This window comes from Lepidochelys kempii, chromosome 3 (assembly GCF_965140285.1).
Source record: "Lepidochelys kempii isolate rLepKem1 chromosome 3, rLepKem1.hap1, whole genome shotgun sequence".
NCBI lineage: Eukaryota > Metazoa > Chordata > Testudines > Cheloniidae > Lepidochelys > Lepidochelys kempii.
The window spans coordinates 79,137,835-79,157,212 of record NC_136382.1 but is presented as its reverse complement, the minus strand read 5'-3'; positions in this window follow the sequence as shown (position 1 = coordinate 79,157,212).

Here is a 19,378-nt window from a genome sequence, read left to right as displayed (position 1 = left end):
GAAGTACTGTTATCCATATTTTGCAGATGAGGAAGTGAGGCACAGAGAGGTTAAGTGACTCACCCAAAGTCCTACAGGAAATATGTGGCAGACCAAGAATCTGAATTCAGTTCTTCCATGTCCTAGGTGTAGTGCCCTAACCACTGCATAATCCATCCTCCTTGTCTCTGACTCTGAATGGAGAGAAATGTCTGCATGACATTACTACCATTTGAAGTGGCACTAATTAACCCTCCTTTTGGAAAGGCAAGAACATAATCAAAAAGTTATACTTTGTGCTCCATTGGGCCCAAAAGAAAACCTGTTACACCTCACTGGAAAGCTAGGAATCAGCTATTTCACTGTGAGCTGTGGATGCCCAGTATTTCTAAAAATCAAGCCTGCTAGGCTCTGTATACACTGCAGATGAGGGTTTGACTTGCAACTCATACAGACATAGCTAGATTACAGCTAATACAGGTAACTCACTCCAAATAGCAATAAGGACCTGGTGCTGTGGACTAGCAATGCCAGCATGTACCCACTGGGACAGGCGAACTTGTACAGACTGCACTGAAGCCCACACCAATGTCCTTACAGCTGTTCTCAACCAGCTAGCTAGCCTACAGCTAGTGTGGGTATGTCTCTCCAAATTACCCCTCAGGCGGCAATGTAGATGTAGGCCTATTTAGATGCCTACATATGGCTTTAAGAACCTAACTTTGGACACATTTTTTTTGAAAATTTTGGCCTTAACTCATAAAAAGATACCAATCCATTCTCCTAAAAAGAAATAAGCCTTTACACTGGGAAAAATATCATGTACAGAAGCTTTTTGAAGTACAATATGACCTGTCTCAATTTAAATATTATTAATGTGTCAGTGGTGAAATTATTCACTGCTGAAAATATCAGTGCATCATTTCACTAAGCAGAAGTAAAAACTCTTTGTAAGACTTGCCTGTTATATTGGGTATTATTCATTCCCAGTAACAAGGGAAGAAGGTGTAACTGTAGCATCCTTGTGGCCAAGATGTAGTCTGCTGTGCAGGGGTTGGACTCTAGCAAAGAAAAGCCACACACAACAACATAGCAGGGAAACTCCCTTCCATCCCAGAGGCATCTGTTCCAACCGCCCCCCCCCCACCTCCGCTGAGTAAACTCACAAACACTCACACCCCAGAATAGTTCAACACATATACAAAAAGGGAAATATTTATTTACAGAGGAATGAATAGGAAAAAAAAGCAGGGAAAGAAGATAGGGGGAGAGATAAAACAGGGTTATATCCAACACGAGGCCCAGTACTACTACAGAACGAAAGGACAGATGCTGAGCTCTGAATCTAGACTCAGGGTTTGGGCCTGCTGGGCAATTCCAATCTGGTAGCAAGTCTTGGGTGCGCCTTGTCATCTTTGGTAAACTTTCCCCAACAAACCCCTCTGGCGTTCTCTTTTTCCACTCTCCATAAATGCACTAAGATCAACAACGTCCCACCTTAACTAACTACAACCCCTCTCTTTATTCCCAAAAACACACGCCCCAGTACTCTTGGCCCCATCTGGATCTAGGCAAGGTGATACTGGGTCTGACTCTGGTTTGTTCTTCTCAGGTGATTGCTTCCTGGCCTGGTGCTCCTCCTGGCCCCCATCCTAGGATGTCCCCAGTCAGGTGCTCAGTCTCCCTCTGGCTTCAGGCTGGTTTTTGGCTGCTGCACTACATGAGGGCCTGCTCATGGTAGGCCCTTGTCTGGAGTTACAGCCATCCATATGCTTCTGTCGTTCTCCCTCTTTCTCAACCCCCTTGAACAACCAGCGTTATTTCTGGGGTTACATCAGAATTGCATTGTCTTATCTAGTTCAAAGTGACTGTTAGTATGGCAATTAAAAAAAAAAAAAACCCGAACAAAAACAGGGACAGAGGAATTCCATAATGGATCAAACCATTTATCTCCCTACCCCAGTATCCTGTCTCTGATGGTGGCCAGGATGAAATGCTTCAGAAAAAAGATGTAAGGCACCCCTTAGTGGTGGAATGACATACCTAGAGGGAAAATCCTGAAGAATGAGAGTTTATATCCCATAGTTGTATCCTATGTAACATAACTGGAGTTGTAAAGATCTATATAAATGTCTAATCTTCATTATAATTCAATATGTATGGAGTTCTAACACCCAGAGACCCCAGTCTGGATCATGAACACACACAAAAACCCAGATCCTGTCCTTAAATATGTAATCTCATATTTTTTGGCATTCTACTAAATTCTTGCCATTGATTTATATCTTGAAGGTGTGTGTTCCACGTCTATTCATGCTGTATTGGGTTTTTTAAATTTGTTACTCAGTTTTAAAATTTTCACTTTAATTGAATGTCTTTTTGTATTTGTGTTATGAGAGAGGGTAAATGGGAGTGACTGAATTTCCCCAGTACTACTGAGAATTTTGTATACCATATAGCAACAGCACTAGGTGACTCAAGTGAATATGGTAGGAAATATTCCAAGCGATTGGGTATATAGGATAAAGGGTGTTGAAATGTTTCCCCTGGGAGGCTTTAACTCATATTCACTTTTCTGATGATACATTTTTGGTTCTTATATGTTTATGAATGGCTGAGTACAAATATATGTAATCAGTCTTGGAAAGAATATGTAATCAGTCTTTAAAAGAATATGTAATCAGTCTTGGAAAGAAAGAGTTCCCTGTCTTTCCTGCAGAAAGTAAGGAAACCAGTATTAACACCACTCTCTTTGCACATTCTCAACTAATGATTACTACATCAATGAGGCCAGGATTTCACCCAGTGAGAGTGAAGTTAATGGCAAAACTCCTATCGACTTCAATGGGCCAAGGTACCATCCACTCGTTTGAGGGTAGAGTAAGCAAGAATCAAACCAATGAAAGAGCTAAACTACAGACTTGAGCTTTAATTTCAAAACCTTATAATTCAGCTCATGTATAGTTAGGATGATAAGCCCAACACAAAGGCCAACAACATAATGAAGGTAAACATTGCTTTTGTTCCAAAAGTAATTCAGAAAAATCAGTGTTGGGCAGATCTTGTGTTAAAGCACATACTGATAGCTCTTAGCTTTTCATTCATATTAATGTTCCATAAAGTAATTTTTGTGCAATACTGCCTCCTGGTATAATTCATTTTGAAAAACCTGACATTACCTGGGACTGATCTGGCTGATTTTAATGCTGTTTCATGTTAGGCTACTTAATGATGCCCACATTGATGGATAGCTTTAGACTCTTATTTAGATAATGTGGTTCTTTTATCTAACCACAAATCCAACTTTAAATGACGACGGTGACTATTTTCAAGATGCAGCTCTAGTCAGACCAAGACAATACATATTTAGTTCTTGTTATCATAGTTTCAGGGTTAACTGTACCTTTGAACCCCATAGCTGGTCTTCCTTAAGGGTATGCACTTAAGGTTTGTGGCTTCTGAGCAGTTACCTCTCTTGGGCAAAGCCCACATCTCTCTCCCTCCAGAATGGGGGTTGAGTTGCGCAGTCGGTCTGAACCTCACTGTTTTCCCCAGCAGGTCTGACTATTTAACCTTTCTCCAGGGGCTACAGCAGCATATACAAGTTACCAACCAACCTTCACAAAGCAAAATACACTTGTTCTTAGGGCAAGAACATTACAGAGACTGTATAAAACAAAAAGTTCATACAGATATGTATCCGTCTTTGAAACCCTTCAACTGGATGTGTTCTGCTTACAAGTTCATTTCAGATTGTACTTGAAGAACCAGAAAAGTGCCCCCCGCACCACCCTTTGGAACATTTCAGCTGTTTGGGCCTTTGATCAGTGCCCCCCTCCTTAGGGGGAAGCTTCAAAAAGCTGTGTGTGTTTGTGTGTGCTTTTTGAATAGCTAGTGTTATGGGGTGGCTAATGCAAAATTCTCTAGTGATTCCAGATTCTTCAGGAAATCCATCTCCAATGAGCTAAGAAAACACAAACATGCCCACTCACCCCACCTTTATCAATATGGAGGTCTATGAGTATAGCTCATACTGTCTGACCCATCTCTGTATAATGGCTTTTTGAGATTGTTCTGTTTAGGCTTAAAACTACAATGTGGTCCCCAAATGTGCTGCATGTAGTTGCAAAATGTCACACCTAGTATGTAGCAGGAAAACGTATTCTATGGTTGTAGCATTTCTGTTAAGCTTGCATAGCATTATACAAAGTCTTTGCCATCTGTAGGCATCTATAGGCAGGTATAGATTTTAGTATCAAGTACCTTGGGCGGGGGCAGAGTTGGATTTATGCTTGTGGCAGAGCTCCAACCTTGTCCCCGTGGGTCCCGCACTTCTAGCCAGTTTATGCTAGCCTCAGAGGCTCACTGTGACCCTCCACGTAGCCCTTCTCTCTCTAGGGCCAGAGTTACTGTCTACTGATCCCTTTTCATCATAAGCCAGCAAGGAGGTTGGTTGGAGAACTCCCACAGTCTCTGTTGTCCCTATGGGCATATTCCCAAACAGTTGAGCCTCCTGTCCTGACAGGGGCTTGTCTTCCCTTCCCAGGAGGTGTTTCTGTAGTGGCAGGTTGGGGGGAACCTGGGCTCGCCCTCTACCTCAGATGCTGGCCCAGGGACTCTAATGGTAGCAGCTGTTGGCAGCCGACCTTTCACTGCCAGAGTTGCTACATTTCCCTGGGCCCTCTCACTTCTACGTTTGCTACATTTCCCACAGCTCTCCCGCTTCTCTCTTCTTCACCCTTACCTTAGGGCTCCCTTACCAATGGTTTGAGGGTGTCTTCATTAACCAGCCCTTCAGCTACACTTCCTCTCCTCTGGCTCCCCAGCTCCCCTCAGCCTGACTGGAGTGAGCCCTTTTATAGAATCAGAAGGGCCTTAATTAGAGGCAGGTGTTCACATTACCTTAATAGGCTCACCTGACTCTTTTCAGGTTAATTGGAGTCAGGTGTTCTCATTAGCCTGGAGCAGCCCCTGCTCTGGTCAGTCAGGGAACAGAAAACTGCTAATCCAGTGGCCAGTAGATCAGCCTTCTACTACTTTGTTGTATTGACACCTTTGAGGAGCGGTGGGCGCTCTCAGGGGTTCTGTGCTCGGTGTCCCCATCCGGTTCCCTCCGTCTGACCCTTTGATTGAGGGGAAGAGCGAGAGACCCCAGCCCCAGCCGTTGCCGCTGTGGATACCATCATCACTGTCACCTACGTGGGGTTGTATAACACGTGGGTGTAATTCCCCCCCCCCCAAACTGCCCACCCCGCAGCCATACCCATCTTGTCGGGCACTCTCAGGAGAGGAATAATCGGTGATACTGGGCGTGGCACTAGGTAACTCGAGGGGGTAGAAGACCACGAGTGTCGAGGAAGCTCCCCCGCTCTAGGCCACCAGGTAACTCAGGAGAGTGGAAGACCACGACTGTCGAGGAAGCTCCCCCGCTCTGGGCCCAGGCCAGGCTGAACACTTCTCCCTCCTGAAAGCTGCTGTGTTATACCTTCTGTTTGCTCTTGTTTTGTTGCATAGTTTTGCTTTATCCTTTTTGGTGATTCTTTGTAAGTGTTACACAAATAAAATTCTTTTCTGCTTCAAAAAAAACCCCAAAAACCTACTTTGTTGTATTGACGCCTTCGAGGAGCAGTGGGCGCTCTCAGGGGTTCTCTGCTTGGTGTCCCCATCCGGTTCCCTTCGTTTGACTCTTTGACCGCATTCCTGTCCCTGTTGTTCATTAGTTGTGCCCCATAATTATTTGGTTTTCCAGGTCCTGTGGACCCCCCTCTTAGGCTGGGGGGGGGATCCTTTAGCAGTGGGCGGGCTTTGCCCACCCACTTCCTGGATCCCAATACGACTACTTTGTTGTACTCAACTGGCCTGGAAATATGTGGTGTGGTTTTTTTTTAACTCAATGCCCATGAAATATCTCATCCTTCACAGAACAATAACTCTTTTTAAACATACATCTCTTGAAGATGTGTGAAAACTTTTCATCTTGCTTCTCCTTCTATCTCTTGGTAGTCTTACTGCTGCCCATCAAATGCATTTTTTCCATTCACATACCGAGGGCCAGACTTAGCTCCTGGGTACAAAGAGAGCAAATGGCATCCCGCTGTGGCAGCAAGGACACCTGTAACTCTGAGCAGATGGTAGCCTGGTCGCTATCGTCTCCCTGAACATGAGAGCAGCCATACCGGGTCAGACCAAAGGTTGATCTAGCCCAATATCCTGTCTTCTGACAGTGGCCAATGCCAGGTGCTTCAGAGAGAATGAATGGAACAGGTAATCACCAAGTGATCCATTTCCTGTTGCCCATTCCCTACTTCCGGCAACCAGAGACAAGGAACACCAGCCCCCCCACCTTCTCTAATAGCCATTGATGGACCTATCCTCCATGAATTTGTCTAGTTCATTTTTGAATCCTGTTATAGTCTTGACCTTCACAACATCCTCTGGGAAAGAGTTCCACAGATTGACTGTGTTTTGCAAAGAAATACTTCCTTATGTTTTAACCTGCTGCCTATTAATTTCATTTGGATATCCCTAGTGCTTGTGTTTATGAGAAGGAGTAAATAACACTTCCTTATTTACTTTCTCCACACTAGTCATGATTTTATAGACCTCAATCATATTTGCCCCTTAGTCACCTCTTTTCCAAGCTAAAAAGTCCCAGTCTTATTAATCTCTCCTTATATGGAAGCTGTTCCATTCCCCTCATCATTTTTGTTGCCCTTTTCTGAACCTTTTCCAATTCCAATATATCTTTTTTGAGATGGGGCAACCAGATCTGCACACAGTATTTAAGATTTGGATGTACCATGGATTTCTACAGAGGCAATATATTTTCTGTCTTATTATCTATCCCTTTCCTAATCATTCCCAACATTATGTTAGTTTTTTTTGACTGACACTGCACATTGAGTGGATGTTTTCAGAGAACTATCCACAATGGTTCCAAGATCTTTTCTGAGTGGTAACAGCTAATTTAGACCCCATTGTTTTATATGTATAGTTGGGATTATGTTTTTCAAAGTGCATTACTTTGCATTTATCAACATTGAATTTCATTTGCCATTTTGTTGCCCAGTCACCCCGTTTTGTGAGATCCCTGTGTAACTCTTCACAGTTAAGTCCAACGCAGACTCTCTTGAGTAGTCTGGGGCTATACCTCAGAAATGTACCTCATTTTCTTTCCACTGGTGGGGGGGATGTCCTTCATTAGAGTGGACTGCAGCACCTTGCTATCCTCTAATGCAGCAGTTAGATAGTTTCATTATTGAAATAACAACTTGTGACTCATGTGGAAGCAAAATGTTCTCTAAAGCTAAATTGAAACAGAGTCTACATGAGTGAGCAATGGTCCACATGCACACAGCTGCTTAGCCATGTACAGCCTCTTCAAAGAAAAAAAAAAACAGGAGCCAGTAATAATCCAGACAGACCAGTGATGGAAATGAATATGGCTATCTTCCAGGGAAAGTGGTCCACATGGTTCAGGAATGAGGGGACTTGATCTGTTCTTTGTACTGACTTATTTGTCCCAAATAAAAGAAGCAAGTTCTTAAAAATGGAAAGACTGAAATGTAACTAATCCAGAATGCACAACAAAACTGCCTGTTTGGTACTTTGGCTGTTGTCTAGAAGACTCCCCAACCAAAAGTTTTGAGATGCCTTTTTTCATTAACTGTGGGAGCTTTCTATAACTGAATTGTTTCATTATTAAAGTAGTTTAATGTAAAGCAAAAAGTGGAGTTCTAAGTCCTGATACTGTCCCATGGAAGTCAAGGGGAGTTTTGCCTTTCACCTCAGTGGGAGTGGGATGAGACCTTAGTGATGATGATGACAACAACTATTCCCGAAACAGCTTGAAACAACTATTGATCTACAACAAAAAAAACAAATAGCATCACTTGCCAATGTTGTTAGTGTTCATCCCATCTTTGCGTGCTTAGGTATTTTGTTCTGAAGTTCTTTTTTTTTGAAAACCCAATAAAATGCTCATCTACCTGTCATCTTGTGACTCAAGTCATTTTATTTCCTTTGTCATGTTATAACTACCAATTCTTCCGATGAAGTGAGCTGTAACTCACGAAAGCTTATGCTCAAATAAATTTGTTCATCTCTAAGGTGCCACAAGTACTCCTTTTCTTTTTGCAGATACAGACTAATGCGGCTGCTACTCTAAAATTCTTCCAGTGTCCTCTGTAAATTTGCACTCTTGGGATGCACTGATTGGTGCACCTTGGACAGGAATCTTCTGGTGGTAGTGCCCATTAGAACATTTACTATCAGCATTTGAGAATGTTCTGAGAGTGAGGCTATAAAACAGGTTGTGATACAACCTGCCACTTCAGTTCCTTTCAACCACAGCAAAAGATGGATGGAGGTGAACCTCTTCAGATCCCTTTGTAATATGCAGAGATCATCCTGAAGAATTCAGTTTTCAAGTAAGGAACCTTCATTTGCTTTTTGGACTGTTGCCTCGTGGCTTGTTCTGGCTGTGAGTGATGTCTTGCCCACTAACACTGCTTCTGCTTCTGGTTTGACAAGACACTAATTCAGGCACACTGACAAAGTATGCCTTACTGGTACCCGGGCAATAGCCATAGCATCAGCACCTGACTCTGACTTGGACTCTTGAGGGATCATTTCAAGGAACACTTTTGTGCTGGGAGAAGTAATGATCTTCATCTGAATTGTAGTTGCTTCCATAATATGTTTAACCTAGTGGATCAGTCCATCTAGTCTACTAGCCAACTTCCTACACTGGCCCATAGCAACTTCATTTAAGGAAGGATTAAAACCAACGTTCTAGGCAACAGTATGTTCTTACACCCAGGCAACCTCCATTGGCATTAATGTCCGTAAGGATAAACCAAACCAACAAAGCTGAATTTAGTCCACTGTACCTAGCAATACTCCGCAATTGCTGCTTTGCTTTTTTCTGCAGTGCTGGTTACCCCATTTCTGAAAAGATTTTGTGGAATTGGAGGGTGTTCAGGGTGACAAATGATTAAGGACAAGGGTGAAAAATTATTAAGGACATGGAAATTCTCATTTGAAGAGAGATTGAAAAGACTGGGATTGTTTACCTTAGAAATGAATAAAATGACCCTGATAAAAGTACACAAAATAATGAATGGTACTGAGAAAGTAGACTGGGAGGTTTTGTTCTCCCTGACTCATAACAGAAAATCAAGTAAGCAGTCAAATGAATTAAAAAGTGGTAGATTAAAAAATGATGCTAGAAATACTTTTCACATAATGAATAATTAACCTGTGGAGCTCAGTGTTACTGGCTATTTTTGTGGCCAAGAATTTAGCAAGTTACAAATATATGGATAACAAAAATGTCCAGAATTATAGTAATTAGTACTAACATTTTTGAGGTGATATTGAACCTCCCGCTTCAGATTATAAACCAATCTCTAAAGGATTTAATAGGAGACTTTATGTGCCCCATATTCTCCAATCTGTCAAATGAATGGTTTATTGCACCTGAAGCACCCGATGCTGCCCATTATCAGCCACTGGACTAGGACAGTGGGTCTGATCTGGTATTGAAGTTTCTGTGTCCTATGTCTTCAGCTTTATTGTCACAATCATAGCCCATGGACTTTAGTCTCACCCACTTTCTCTAATATCCCCTAAAAACAAAAAGGAGAAATAAAACACTAAAAGCTTGAGGACAGGTAGTTATTTTTCATCAGTTTTGCACTTCTTAAATAAAATTCTTCTACCTTGGTTTTTCTTGTTCTCCTTCCTAATTGTATGGCTGTGTGTGCATACATGATTCTTATCGCAAAGCTGTTTTTGTTTAACAAAGTCACTAACTTCAATTTTTCTGTTGGTCGGTTTATTTTAGCTTCTCTTCTACCATGTCTACACAACCCCTAGAGGCTTCCCCTTGCAGTCAGTGCAAATGTTTTGTACCATGAACGAACTTGTGCAACAAGTGTTATTGACAGCTTTGTAGAAGTGAAACACACAAAGTTTTGTTTTCTGCCATCTTCCTAACTATCAGGGCAGTGAACAGCACCATCATCAAGTCCCCAGACTGGCCCCTAAGAAGTATATACTAATCCCCAGTCACTCCACATCAAAGAAAAGTAACAGCTGTAATTCTAAATAGCCTTGACACCCTCCTTTGGTGACTGAATTGTTGAAATAAGCAGGCAGACTGCCAAACATCTCTCCGGGTAGTTCCCTTTCAGCTATATCATTTTAATTTACATGGAAATTATCAATACTTTAAAATGGTACTTGTCCATCAAGCTTGTTTATTTCTCATCTCCCTGATGTACTGCAATACAAATACAAATCAGTGATTGGCTGAACTAACATAATTGACATCTGCAAATTCTATCATATTGCATGTCTCAACTTCCTCATCCTGCTGTAACTGACCCAGGTCCAGCTGTTAGTGACAGCTCCCATGTCAGTCACCAGTAAATTTAATTGAATCTCACTCCATTATTTTAGTTATGCTCTACAGCATAAACTAGAGGGTGTTAGAGGATGACCTGTGTGTAATTATATTACACAAATGCATATTTATTTTGTATATGTAGAGGCTTATAAAAGCAGGTAGTTAAAGGTATATAATGCCTATGGAGATATATTACACACACTACCTTAACACTGTTCTTTTTAAGGGTGCAAAGTCAAGAACTTAAAATTTAGGAAATCTCAGAGTTGTGGTAGTATTGCCCTTGTCTTTCCATGCCTAATGCATGTCACCTTCTCTCTTTATGCCTACTCTTAATTGAAATGCTGAGTGCTCTCAATTTTCATTGATTTCAGTGGAAGGTTGAACGTGCCCAGCACCCTGGTGTACAGGTTCATGTTCTGACTCAGGATATAGAATGTGATCCTGCAAGGTGCTGATCACTCTGGCCTAGATCCATCAAAGCACCGATGAAGTGAGCTGTAGCTCACGAAAGCTTATGCTCAAATAAATTGGTTAGTCTCTAAGGTGCCACAAGTCCTCCTGTTCTTTTTGATGTGTTTACTTAACTTCCATTCTAGCCGATGTAAGTTATGTCATGCTTAATTTTAAGCATGTGCTTCAGGTCTGGATTTGGAAAACAACCGAAACAGTTGCTGGAATGCTTTTGTAAATGCTTTCCTAAAGGGGACTGGAGTGCTCACCTTTCAGAATAGAGTCCTTAGGAACGGAATATAGGAACAGCCATAGTATATCAGACCAGTATTGGCAAGTGTTCACAAGATGGTGCAGAATCTGCAAAATGGACAGTTATGAAATGTTGACCTTAATTATATTCCAAATCACATCTGTAGTGACTCAGCTGTAGCTCTTTTTGAACAATCTCTAAACATTAGGACTCAGATGAGTAGCTTCTGTTGTGTGCTATAGGAGTAGATGTTCAAAGCAGCTTTTGTTTTTTTAAAGTAACAATATAATTCTCAATTAAATCTCAGAGGATGGTTTTAAAAACCTGTAGAAAGGTGATTCTATTCTTTTCTATAGGCCATCTCCATAAGAGATACTGCCAGAGAAGGGAAGCGTGAGTGGAGAGGGGTTGGTAATAGTGAAACAACATAGTTAACACGGGGGGGTGCTCCCTTATTTGTTATGTGTGTGGGAGATATTTCTCCTCCATTTTTGGAGTTGTTGGTCCTCCATTTATCCTTCTCCACAGCTGGTCAATTAAGAGGCAACCCACCTGACTCATGGAGTAGGGAAGATACGGAATATGCTCAGTGCCTTCCGGACTCCTTTCAACATACAGCAGAGGGAGAGAGTAGTCAAGCACTACATTTCTGCATAGGACACAAGGCAGGCTGGCTGCATAGGCATATGCAACCTCTCTTGAAAAAGCCTTCCCATCAGGATATCAGCTGGCTCCCCACGGTGGGGAGGACCACCTGGGCCATGTAGCTCCATGAAGGTCATATACCTTAGCTCACATGTTACTCAAACCATTCATAGTTTGTGTGGACAACTGGTGTCAGCTTCAAGATGTCATAGCTTTTTTTCTTTTTGTTCGTCTTTCCCCATTTCAATGTGGGTCACTTAACTATCCATCCATTCACTCTCCTGCAACACAGCATGGGAAATATGAAATGGATTAATACAATGCAATGTTGTAGGGGAGGAGATAAAAATAGCTGTTGAAAACTTGGGGAGAAAGTGTTGTTGAATGTTCTATTTCAAAAACAAAAATGCCTTCTAGCAAGCTGAAAGAATGATACACTGCTCTATCGATGATAGCAACCAAATCCCTTAAAATGACTTAAAAAATTATTCAAGAGAGTGGCATAACTACATGCTACACCTGCAGTTTTGCATCATATGTTATAGAGGCAGCTTGTAGCGGGTTGACGGAGTACAGGAACATAGCTAGTATTTGGGTAGCAGTATTTGATTTATTCAAATTAAACCAACCAGGAGGATGTTTGGACCTCTGGCAGCAGGCATGCTTCATACAGTTAAATTTTAAACAGATGCACCAAAGGGGATAAGCTGGAAGACTGTAACATTGACAGATAGATTTAATACAGCTCACCTGAGCTGTGGATGCCACTGAAGCTCGAATGGATAGTCAGAATGGATAACGCAAAGCGAATCTGATGTAAAGGTAAAATGTATCCCTGTGAAACTTAGCCAATGGAGCTATGACAGTTTGCCCCAGCTGAGAAAGATTGTAAAAGTAGTGTTGTATGGTGAAAACATGTCACAGGAACGGTAGGGGAAAAAATTATATCACTTTGATACTCTCTTTTTTCTTTTCTCCTTCATTTTCCATTTTTCTACTGTAAAAGAATTTAAAAAGAGGAAGGAAGGAGAACAAAAAGTCCCCCACTTCCGCCTTCCCCCCCCCAAAAAATCACATTTGAATTTAGCCAAAGAAAGCAATTTTTTTAAAAGGGCCAGTTTTTAATGGAAAATATAACCTTTCTGTCTAGCTCTTGTGAAACATCATATTCTTCAACTGGTAAAAGGGGGATGTGCTCATTTAAGGAGCAGGATATCTTCATAGTTTTAGAATATTTTAATGATTATTTGGCTTGATATTCACAATAATCACACAAATTTCATCATCATACTTTTGAATATAGTATATTTTTAAGCATGGCATGGATTGATCATCATATGATAGGGACAAACCAACATGGCTGCTTTAAAGGATATTTATGCCTCTCTAACCTATTAGACCATTTCTGGCATATCAACAAAATAACAGCTAAAAGGAGAGCCCTACGCCCTAAGGAATAGTTAACCTGAGTGTGGGCAGGCTGTATATAAGCATCTTGCAGTCTCTGGACTTTCTTTTAGGGGAGAAGTTGTACTATAGGCTCTATGCTGGTGAAGACTTCTCATAAGATTGAAAATAATTGCATATCTGGCTATCTTGATCATGCTCCTCCCCTGGCTAGCACAGCCCAGTTTTGACTGGACTGGGACTGACTATTTTTTTTCCAGGTTATGGCCCTACTCCTTTTCTACACTGGCAGAATCTAGCCCTGTCAGGCTACTGTAGCCCCTGTGAAACTTCCACTGAGCAGATGGGGAAGCGGAGAAGATTGCAGCCAGCTTTAAAATATCAGCTAATATACTTCACCAGAATAGCTACTACTAGGTGAGCACGCTCTGTTCATAAAGTGAGGCGCTGTCGAATTTCTCTCTCCCAGAGTACTGGGTGCAGATATGTTCATAGATGTTGCTCTAAAAAGACATGAAATGCTTTCACCATGTGTATGATTAAATTAAAAGAGACATCCATATTAAAATTTCTTAATAGGATAGAAGGAAACAAGAGGTTTTTCACACACTGATACCACATGTCATATAATCACAATACACTATAAGGAAATCTATAAACTTGTCAAAGAAGCAATGAAACACACATTGCAATACTACACAATCAATAAAGTAATTTAACAAATGGTGTTGCATCAGGGAAAAGGTATCTGTATGCTCCTTTGGTCATACAAAGGTTTGGCTAAAACTGCATTATCTATCTACTTTTTACTAAACAATATATAGCAGCATAAAACTATTCCAAAGCTCAACTTCCGTAGTTAAAGGAAAAAAGTTATCTCTCATGGGAGGTCATGAAAGAGAATTTAGCTAAATTCATACTTCATACTTTATATATTATAATTACAGATAAAATAATACATTTAAAATTCTGCAGAATTTACTAATTCACCTTATTTTCAGACAGCATTCAGAATCACGTTACCAGAGGTGAGAATGCAGTAAAAATATATATTATTAAAGTGGACAACTATCAAAAAAGTACCCATATCCATAGGTGCTCACTCTGGGGCTCAAACATGGACCAAAAAAAAAGTCGGTACTCAGCACCCACAGGACTGGATTAATCTTTTGTAGGCTCCAGCACCTGGACCATCACCCCATGCGCAAACTCTGCCCCAAGGCAGCACCCACCTCTCTGTTCCAAGGCCCTGCCCCAGCTCAGCCTCTTCCTGCCCCCAAGGCTCCGCCCACTGCTTGCATGGTGGGAGGCGGCAGAGAGGAGCACCCATCTGCAAAAACAGAAGTGAGCGCCTGTGCCCATATCTCCCTTCTGATTCCACCTGGTAACTTCCCATCTTTGTTATGTTCCAGTCTAGAATGGGAGCTCCTATTCACTTCCACAGTACAAATATTGATGAAGAATAATACTCAATATCAGCCTGATATTGTGAACCTGATACTGTAGTCCCTAATTTTTGTTTTAATTTTTTTTTAGTAATTGCCTTCAGAACTGTCAGTCATATCTGTACCTACTGCTGGCATATGCCATAAAGGAAATCAACCGAGCAGCAATATATATTAATTTAGCGTGATATGAAGAAGTAAGATCTAAGGAGTCCGATAAACAAAAGTCTTCACAAATATTTCTTGAAAGAAGTTTACCATTTCTTTTGGAAAAGTGGGAGCAATATTAGAATTTTAAATAGAAAATGAATCCCAATGAAAATGAATCAAATTTAAATTGACACCCAGAGATCAAGCTATGTTCAACACCCTTCTTTTTTTTTTCTTGTGAGAGAGACACTAGTACAGTTCAATTAAGTAAATATTAAAAACATGTATCCTGTTTAGTGTATTAGCACAAATAACTCTGTGTTAGGGGTTCACACTTGAAAATAGGGTGACCAGACAGCAAATATGAAAAACTGGGACAGGGGGTCTGGGGTAATAGGAGCCTATATAAGAAAGAGACCCCAAAATCAGGACTGTCCCTATAAAACTGGGACATCTGCTCACACTACTTGAAAATGAGCTTTGAACTCTGCCTCAAAAGTGTGGGGAAAGCCTTGCCAAGTTATGCAAAATAATTAAGTACATCTTACAGCATTTCCTGGGTGAAGAATGGGGCAACGTGTTAAGTTTGTACAGAGCCACTCACTTATCTGTTCACATAGAGATTAGACCATTATTCCACAGTGGACAGGGAACACGAGTAACAATAAGCGAGGGGGGAACTAAATAGAAAATCACCTTGTATCATTAGGGCCACAGTTTGAAAGCATATGTGTGCCAAATAGGCATGAATGTGAGCAATCAGGTAAACATCCAGGCAAAAATATGAAGTGGTAGGTCCAACTATCCATGTGGTGTAGGATATTCAAAGGGGCCTAAGGAGTTGGTCAATGGGAATGACCTAGTGAATGGTACTGTGAGTTGGATGACTAACTCCTGTAGGCCACTTTAAAAACTTCAGTGTGAGTACCTGCAATTACCTATGCAAGCTTATTTGCTGATCTCTACTTAGGTGTCTATTTTTGTGTTTTAAATGCAACCCTTAAATTCCTAACTCCTAACTTTTGTTTTAATGTAGTTCAGTGACAGGAGCTTTCTGAGGCAGGGAAGGCTGGTTGAGCATTGGCAGCAGGGACATGGAAAAGGGACAGTAATGAAGGATGGAAGCTGGGCAGTGAGGAAGAAACAGTTGAACGGGGAGCTGGAGAGAAGTACAGGGAGAAGAAGAAGCAGTTAGAGAGACAGCCAGTAGTGGTAATATCAGAAGAACAGATCTGGCCAGAAAACGGAAATCAATTACTGCAAATAAATAAATAAAATAAATCACATTTTTGAAACTTTTGTCAAAAAATGTGTTGTTTTTTTTCAGAAAGGGGTTCCAGACAAAAATCCATTTAAGGAGAACCAAAGTGGAATTTTTCAGCTTGTTTGCTGGCCACCAGGAAGGTTCTTGTCAATTTCACTGTCTCCCTGCGGGAATCTGTCATTTTGACTTTTCCCAATGGAAAATTGATTTTTTTTTCCAGCAAAATTGAAATTTTTCCACAGAAAACTTCAGTTTTGTGAAAAGGGCATTTTCTGACTTATTATTATTTATTTATTATTTGTTTATTATTACAACAATCTGTAACCCACTAACCCCTTTTTTGTCCTATGACTGCAGAGGTGTTGAGAGGCCACTCTACCTTGAATGGTCCTTTAGAATATATGCTAATGACTTATGCTAAACAATCTGCTCCATCTTGCATTTTGCTGGGAGATTTTTTCCCCTGACCTGAAGAAGAGCTGTGTGTGGCTTGAGAGCTCATCTTTCTTAGCAACAGACGTTGGTCCAATAAAAGATATTATGTCACCCATCTTGTCTCTCTAATATACTGGGATCAACATGGCTGCAACTACACTCCATACAGAAAATTATTCTGACTGAAAATTCTTGATCAGCTGTATTGGAGAGGTTGGAGTTTGCAGATAGTTTCAGATGCTACTGAGCCCAAGGTGTTGGTTGGAAAGGAAAAGAGATCAGAATGCAGGTGAGCTAGGAAACAATACTAAGTAGATTGCTCTCAAGAAAATATAGCAACTTAGGGTATGTCTACACTACCTGCCGGATTGGCAGGCAGCGATTGATCCAGCGGGGATTGATTTATTGCATCTAGTCTAGATTCGATAATCGACCCCTGAGCGCTTGCCAGTCGACTCCTGTACTCCTGCTCCACGAGAGGCACAGGTGGACCCCCCCAGTATAGACCAGGGCTTAGGCTATGTCTACACTAAACAACTTTTAGCAACACAGCTGTGTTGCTACAGCCATGCGGCTAAAGGTTGTGCAGTGTAGCCAGTTGTGCAGTGTATTTGTCAGCTCCCCTGCCAACAAAAAATGTCCACCCCCAACAAGCGGGGTTAGCTTTATTGGCAGGAAAGTGCTCCTACAGGCAAAGTGCAGTTCACACTGGTGCTTGTCGTTGGAAAACTTTTGTCTTTTTGCAGGAGAGGAGGGGCTAACACTTCTGAAAGACAAAGGTTTTGTCATTCATTTTCCTGTGTAGACATAGCCTTATACTCTAGGGAAAGAGCTGGAGCAATGAGGGAAAAACTGTGTATCAGCAATCCAGAAAAATGGGTGGGAAAAAGAATCAGCATTTATGGAGACAACGAGGGTCCTCTTTTGCATGAGGCTTTATGAAATGCCTTATTAAAAGCTGGTGAACTAATAACTACTGTTCTCCCAGCATTTTTAAATTTTATTTGTACTTTTGCACTAGTTTGTGATGTATTTTGGACAAGGCCAACCCTTTATAGATTCATATTGATAATTTTCTAGTTTTCCCAATACCTAGCATATATTTTAAACAAAACAATAACAACAAAAACCTCAGCTCTTTAGTGGCATTAGCCTACAAGTGGCAACAGACGTAATCCCTTGTTATAAAGCAGAAGGCTTTTCTCCCCCCCGTGACTCAGCAGGAGCTCTCTCTAAATTCTTTCTTCCTAAACTAATCTTTTGTTGCAATTTATGCTCACTTGAAACTAATGTGATACCTTGTGAGTGCATCACAATGGGATTCTAACAGATGGGCACAAATGCAAGCTTGCCAAACAAACTCCATGAGTTTCACATTCAACTATGAAGTGACCAGTTCTTATCCCAAAATATTCACATTGCTGCATACAGCTGAATTTTGGTAATTAAGATTAGAGAAATGGTTAGGCCACACTATTTCAATTTTGAAATAAGTTAGTTTAAAAAAAACACATTTTTTAAAAACAAATAGCTCCGATCTCCATGCAAAATGTGCAATTTCAGATTAGCATGTTGGGTATGACAGGTAACAAGAGGAGGGGAAGAAATATAATGAACTCTCCATACCCGAGCAGCTTTATTCAGGAAACACACACATATCTAGCTACATGGATGGATAGGAAAGTCCAAATCTTAGTGACGTTATGCAGAAAGAATTGGCAAGATTTAAACATGAATGTGAGCAACTAGAGAAAGATCCAAGTCAAAGTCCATGTTACCAACCTGAGTGACAGGCAGCATAGGAGGGCAGTTGTGGCCACAATGATAGAAAAAGGAGGTATCAAGGAAGGCTTGTTGGGGGAACATTATGAGTATGTCTACTCTGCAATTAGACATCTGTGGTTGGCCTGTGCCAACTGACTTGTGCTGAGGGGCTTGGGCTAAGGAGCTGTTTAATTCCTGTGTAGACTTCCAGGTTCAGGCCTGAGCCCAAGTTCTAGGAGTCTGTGAGGTGGGAGGGTCCCCAGAGCTCCAACTGCAGCCTGAGCCCAGAAGTCTTCACTGCAATGAAGCAGCCCCATCGCCCGAGCCCCATGAGCTTGAGTCAGCTGGCACAGGCCAGGTGCTGGTTTTTCTTTGCAGGGTAGATATAGCTTAGGAGCTCTGTTTTAGCCATGTTAAACTATGAAACTCCTTCCTCTTTCTCTCTCCAAAAGAGTAAAAATTCAGCCTGGGAAGTCCAGTTGCCATTCAATTCCCTGTAATCTCAAGGAACCTCTGGAACTTCATGGGAGATAGCTGCCAAATGTGCGACTGGGATCTGTTCCTCTGGCCTCTGTGGATCATTGTCTGTCTCTGGATTTTACAAGGAAATCTTAGAGTACAATACTATGATATGACTTTGGATTGAGGGCACACTGCTTGGGTCCACAAAAGATAAAAAAAAACCCATACACACATTAAAAGGGAGAGATCTCAAAGTAAAATGGTAGTTAGGAGCCTACATTATTTTTAACTTTCAAAGGGAAGTAGGCATATAACTGCCATTTGTGCCTTTACAAGGTAAAATGAGCTACCTACCAAACCATGACCAGTGCTATCTCCCTCAAACCCCTCACCCACTCTCATACTTGAGCTAGAATGACTGGCCCAGCAACTATTCGTAGTTTGCATAAAGATATTTTTCAGCTATGTGTCTGGGCTTTGAAAGAGAAAATATTTGAATGGGAATCAGGTTTATTTTTTAAACCTGGAAATATTTTGGTATTTTTTATAGTATATTTTGAGGAGGCCAGATTTGACCGGACAATAGATAGATCTAAGTTCTGATTTTTTGGTCAGAGGATCTGATATTTTTTGTCTGTTTCCTGGCTTCCATTGCCTCCTCTGAAGCTTTTGGTGAGTGCCAGAGTGAATGTGGACTGTAGAGGGAATTG